Raw genomic sequence first — 7,308 nt, forward strand, 5'->3', positions numbered from 1 at the left:
GATGAGCCGATGCTTTCAATCGTGTGGAGATATGTATAGTATAAAATAAACATTTAACTACAAAAGAGAGTGCATTGTAGTTTAGGAAAGAGTAGTATTTATGGTGTCCAAAATATTATCACATGAAAAGCAACAATAGGACGTAGCACACAAAAATCAACGAAAGATTCATCACTTGCAAGTTGGAGACAGATTCTTGAAAACATTCAACAAAATAATGCCTAACGGACATGTTCAAGTTTCTTATGCTCTCATGATATTGTGACTCCCCGACGTTTGAGAAATATATGAGATTGAAAAAATCATAAATAGACAAAACCTTGACGCCATACAAGTGACCGATTGATCTTGTGAAAGTCCAACATAGTAATGCTTGTGAAGTTTCCTATGCTTTTAAGAAACAATAATATATTCAACAACTAGACAATAAGGGATTCACATTGGTTGAATAGATATCTTTGAACTAGTTAACACATGATTTTCCTTGCATAGTTTTCAATAAGAGTATGTTTTTCTAAATTCTTACACACATCCATTAAAAGGCAAAAGAATCGAACAAAGTTGAATGTTTCAAACATCTTACTCCCACCATATTTATACCACATACTTGAGATCTTTACTAGCTTAATTGCTTAATAAAGATAATGTCATGAGTTGATTACTTTGGTAGAGGAATCATTTCCATCTTGGCACAATGGCATTAAAATATCTTCAAAGTCAACCTTTCGATGGTCATCATAATATTGCTTGCATCTCAACATTTCTTTCTCAATTATTTCATTATACCTTGAACCTTTATGTCATTTTCTAACAAGTATAAATCAAATTGAAGGTATTTTCTGAAAACCAACATTAACTTAAAGGTATTTGATTTAGACAATCTCCATGGTTCCGAATTATTCTATTTATGAAAACTCGCTTTCAATCCCTAAGTAAGATGTAGCAAAACCTAAATAAATTACAATTTTGATGACATATTGCGAGTAAATGTATCTTAAATATACATAGTTGTTACATGATACATCTTCCATGATATCCTACCATTCATATTTTATGGGTACACATGAACAAGATGTCAAACTTCTAGTAACAAAGAAGCGTAATTAAGAATCGCAAACAAATTATATTTAGCAAACTAACCCCAAACATCTATGAAGTTATAATTACCAAATCATAAGAGGAAGGAAAAACATAGTATCTACATGTAAATATCTTATTTGATTTGTAAGCTAGATTATTGGGAACGTCAATTAATGAAGAACACAAACAATAATGAAGTGAAACACATAGCTAAGGCTTTTAAGCTATTAGTGACCTTGGACAATATTGGTTTGAAAGTACAACTTTGTAAAGATGTTTACGATATCATAGAAATGCTTGGGTTAGACTCCAAGACATTGTCACTACTTTGTGATACATTTTTATGAGCATCATGTTGTCTTGAAATTATGCATGCACATGTGAAATTTGAGCAGGACTACTGGGAACCTGAAGTAGGGAAGATTTTGATGGCGGAGTTGTCAAATATGATATTCCTCATAAATCCCATTGTGTGTGGGTGTCAACTCTCTTAGGATGTTCCATTGAGTCTACACCAATCCTTGTTTATGAATGTATGTGCACACATATATACTTACATGTACCATTTATATGTGCAGATTTATCTAAATGAGTATGTGTAATATATATATATATATATATATATATATATATATATATATATATTATTGATGTGTGCATTTATACGTGTGTAAATTATGTGTGTTTGTGTTATATGTAAGTTTAAGTCTAAGAATGAGTATGTGTAGATGTGTTGAAGGCAATTGTCGTTGGTTGGGGAAGGTCGAAAGGTGAAGTTAAGGTGTGTGTTTGTGAGTGGAAAGGGAAGGAGCAAAGTTTGGAATCTCACATTGAGTTGAGGTTTGGTAGGTTGAATCAAGGATTGGGAATATGGTGACTGTTGAAGTTTTGAGCTTTGGGAGCTTGAGGGTTAAGAGCTCGAATCAAGGGTTGGAGTTGAGCACTCGTAGGTTCTACACCCTTGAGGGTTGCATCAACTTGAAGGCTTCACACCATCAAAGGTCAATGTAATTGAAGATTGGAAGTTTGAATGCTCGAGTAGATCGAGGATTGTAGGCTTTATGCTCTACAAAGTCATCAAGCTTGAATGCTTTGAGCCCTTCAAGGGTTGAGCTCGTGTATCCAACACACTACACGAGTACTTAGCCCTTGTGTGTTGAGTTCCCACACATTCTTGATTTAGGGTCCTTTTACGTGTCTTATCCTTGTTAGGTGTTATGGTTGAGTCAACAATTGGTAGGATAATTGCACAGTTTACTCATTTAAGAATTGTGCTTATCCTTGAAAGCACAAATGTTGCATGGTTGGCTATGAACTGAGCCTCTCAAGACTCAATGTCATAGGCTCAACCCCCACCATTCACAAAACTTCTTTCTCTTGTAACCTCTTTATGAGAACTCAAACTAACGATTCTTGTGAAATTTTCCTAAACACTCGCATAATGATAGATCAATTGTACAGAATCGAACTTCACCTTTAGTGAATTTAAATGATTTGAAGTGTAAATCATCGCTCGATGCTTCAATTCTTGATCTAGAAAACTTGTGACAATTCTCCCTCGACCACAAATCACATAAGACCTAATGGAAATATTTTCCAAAAATACATAAATTAATTAAATAAATTAGGAGATTTGTAACAAGATATTGATACAATCGAGGCTAAAATCCTCAACCTTGTTACACAAGGTGGATAGTGTAGGGTATGGAAGAATGAGATGATGAGATATCAAGAAATCAAAAGAGTGATGGGAGTAGACCCTTGAGTTTTGGCATGGCAAATCCAAGATCAACAAACCCACCCCCCCCCCCCCCCCCCCCCAATCTTTTGGCCCAATGAGCTCTCCCTCAGAATACTCTCCAAAATAGTAATTTTGTTGTTGTAGCACTTCAGCTTGATACTCGATGACATCACGAAATAATGATGTCCTTGATGGAGCACTTGACCTCAGTACTCGAGTAACATCGCAAAACAAATGTGTCCTTTTTCGTTCCCTTCCTCATACTTCATCTAGTATATATTTCGTGTCCTATAGATCACCCTTTCTACCTTTTGTCATCTCTATTAAGATTTGAACCCCATCCCATGCCTTATTGCTCCTGGAGTTAGCTCTTGCCAATTGAAATATATTCATTTATTGATATGGCTTCATCTACAATACTCTACAAATTATTTCTTCAACCATAACCTTAACCTATAAAATAACTCAAAATTTGGACATTTTTCTCCCTTGCACACATCATGTTATGACAACATGTCCATGTCATTTTAAATTTCCATGCCAACTAATGAAGTCGTGGGTGATCATAGTTCCCTTTTTAGCGACTTCTTTATTGTTTGCTACAAATGACAACATGTTGAAGCTCCAATACGTACAATGAGAATGAGAGTCTTAAAGTTTCTTTCAAAAACATAAATGATCATCATCAACACAATGCCAAGAAATAAACTCTTATTAACCACCATGAGGGTAATGACTCTCGAGTCTCCATATTTGAGTTGTTATGAGTTCTCTAGTTCATGTTTTTCAACAAAGTGGAATTTATCTATTGTAATTAGGCTTAATCTTCCCTCCTTCAAAATTGTATTAGATGATTAGTGATTTTTATTGCTAATCTTCACAATCATCGAAAAACCAATAACATAGTTTAATGAATTCATCTTGCACTAAGATTTCCCAACTTGTGAATTCCATCACATTCTAATCTTTAGGTAATGCAATGACAAAGTTGCTTCTTTGTTCATTTTGTATCATAATAAATTTGTTGCTTTCGGAGTGTTGGAGTATGAAGTTGAACTCATTACTTATTTCTAGTTTCTTCAATACCATACCATTGTCAAAGTTCAACATATACTATACAACACATCAAGGAGCAATTCCAATCCACAATCATTTTGAACAAATTCATACTCTTTGAATTTATTTACACCACTCTCATTAGAGAGAGAGAGAGAGAGAGAGAGAGAGAGAGAGAGAGATTCTTTATTTTAGACAATGGTTCCCTATAGGTAATGTGACATGTTGAGACATTAACAATCAAGAGTTAGCACAACCAATGACATGTTAGGAACACCTTGTATACTTAAGTGATATTAAATCAAGAGCTCGATAACGATCATGTGCAATATGATGCTCCTGGATCACCATCTTGCTGCAAGGTCGCAAGATCAATTTCCAATCTCAAGTGCCAATTTCAGAAACTTGTGACATAAAAGGCATGTGAAGGATGTAAAGGGCATATTCAAGGATTTGGTACCATGTTGGCGTTTGGAAAGACAACAAGACCCATACATTTATATGTATATATACTAACAATGTTAGATTTTTGTTGTAGTCAAGAATGCCATGGTAGTCAAACGTTTAATAGCTTTAGTGGCAATGAAGCCAAAAATCAACCAACAAAAAAGAAAAATATATTTATCACATTCTCAAAAGTTTTTATTGTGTACCATGATCTCTCAATTATCTCATCATATTTTTGGATGACATCGTATGACACACAACATGTGAGGTGAGAATGGTGAGCATAAAAATTGACACTAAAATCAATTACATTCTATACAAAATTTGCATGCATTTAGAATGCACTATTATACTAATTACATTGAATGCAAATTATGCACCCTAAGGGATGGTAGATGAGAGTCATGTTTATGCTCTAAGAGTCTAATGGGAGCTTATAAGCACTCTTAATGTTTCATGCATAGTATGAACCCTACGTACCATATGTGCATTCACATTCGAGAATGTTTCAATCATTCGAGTATGGTAAACACCCTCGAAGTATGGTAAATACCATACGTTTGTATTCATGATTTATTATAAGGTAATTTTTTTTAAGGTAAGAAAGTTAAGGTAAAAAGTGTAAAAAACATAAGAATGTTTTGATAACATATGCATTCATATGAAAAAGAATGTTTGCCAATGCATTCGAGTATATTACATAGCAATGGGCCCGGTTTCGGCTCAAACCAAATCGAACCGATAAGCCGTGGTTGAACGGTTTATAGGTTCGAAGATAAATAAATGGTTTGGTTTGGTTTCAAATGTTACTAATCGGTTTCGGTTCGGTTTTGAACTTACCGGCTTATCGGTTTCTGTTTATGTGGTTCGGTTTATAGGTTTAAAGGTTTATAGGTTAATTAATACTCATAAATTTTCCCTATAATAAGTGTAATGATCAAATTTATGATCAGTATAATGACAAATTTATGATAAGTATGATGATCAAATTTATGATAAGTGTAATGATCAAATTTATGATGACAAAATTTATGATAAGTATAATGAATAAATTTATGATGATTTTCTCACACAAATTTATGATAGGTATGATTATTAACATCAATAAAAAATGGTTTGGTTTGGTTTTAAATTTTTCATAAACGGTTTAGTTTCTCCTATTCTTTAAACGGTTCGGTTTAAATGGCTTCAAAAAATTTAAACAGTTTGGTTTGGTTTTTATTATTAATAAATGGTTTGGTTTCAAGGCCAAGAAACCAAACCAAACCGGGCCCATTGCTAATATTACATACTATGGAACTTTCATGTATTGTTTGCGGTTAGGAGATTCCATGACCAAATGGGAGAAGAATGAGACACCCATTCCCAAACAAGATAAGATATGTCATTTGAAACCATTGAAGGCTCAACCCAATATTCCTAAAGCACAACAGGATAATCAAGATGACACTTGCAATAGGGTTTTGGGATGTGTCAAGGAGACTAGTCTTGTTTTCTCTCTTTTCATATTTAATTTGACTTCATGAATTTTTATTTCTAGGATCACTGAAGAAATGATGTATATTGTTTTAGTCTAATAGGCTATATTGGCCACTTTAGAGATGTTAATACACTTCTTCATCAAAATAACATTAGTGGAGTCATGTGAACTATATGTTATATTTTCGTTGTAAGACAATCCACTAGATTTCATGATCAATTTATTGCATTAGAATGTTGGTAATCTAGTAATGTTTCATGATCGCCACTTTATACTATATAGCTACCCACAAACGATATTTCCATTATCAATGTTCTAAAACTTGGAGTTAGTGCTTGAGATAAATCATAGAAATACAACTAAAGCAATGTATGTCTTAAGAATGTTTAGCCCTGCATTACCTACATTTGATGAATTAGCTCAATATAATTACGCTATAGATAATATTACAACTAACCATATAAAAGCGTATTAAGCATGCTCTTTTAATGTGCACCTTTATTCTAAAGTCAATCAATTGTAGTCTTGGAATATTCTAAAGTCACTCAACAATTAATGTGCACAATTGGTGTTGATATTTTTTTCTTATTTCAAAGAATGCAAAAGAAATTTTGCCCTTCTTGGAAAAGTTAATAGTTTGATTGTGTTTGTAGTATAGGATTCACGACATATTAAGGTTAACGATTTTAAGCTCCATGAAAAGGATGTTGATTAAGAAGAAATGTCATGTTTGGTAGTGACATGAATCTAGAAGAGTTAAAAGACCGATTCTAAACTCCCACACTAAAATGTACGAGTTGTGCATTTGAACTTAAATTGTTTTTTCATAGGAGGTTATCATGCAATTTAATTTGAAGCTTTATGGTGGTGGTTTAATTAAACACCAAAATGACGTCGCTAATGATTTAGTTTTTAACAACATTTTGAGTTTTAATGGCTTGTGTGAGTGCAATATGTAAGCCAATAATTTAGTATATAAGTTATAACATTGTATGTGGTATGAAATTCTGAGTCAATAATGTTTCACAAGATTATATGCACATCGAATTTTGCTTAAACATATATTAATATTTCTGTATAAGATACAAAAAAACACAAACTAGGATTATGACATCGACATCACGAAGAGTCAGTGATCTTGGTCATGAATATTTCAAGATGCAATTATATGCCACATGAAAGAGATATTGGTAGCTAATACAAAGTTTGCATCCAATCATAACTAATGGTGATACAATTTGTGCCAAACCTAATTCACATAAAATCTCAAGGTATCTTGTTGATTTTCTTAAACATCCACAACATCCAAAATTTCCTCTTATGTTTTGCTAGGTCATGTCGTATTACTAAATTCCATAGCATATAACAATGAATTTACCACGCGTGTGTCCTTTTGTTGTTTGGGTGACAGAAACATGTGATCAGTGGTCCCCAAGTAGATAAATACAAATAAGTACAATGGCAATGTAGAGAAGGGGATACTTAGGATCTATAGACTTGGGAG

The sequence above is a fragment of the Azolla caroliniana genome, unplaced genomic scaffold (genome assembly GCF_043228905.1).
Source record: "Azolla caroliniana isolate FFs.n. ecotype wild unplaced genomic scaffold, voAzoCaro1.0.p SCAF_2, whole genome shotgun sequence".
NCBI classification, from domain to species: Eukaryota; Viridiplantae; Streptophyta; class Polypodiopsida; order Salviniales; family Salviniaceae; genus Azolla; species Azolla caroliniana.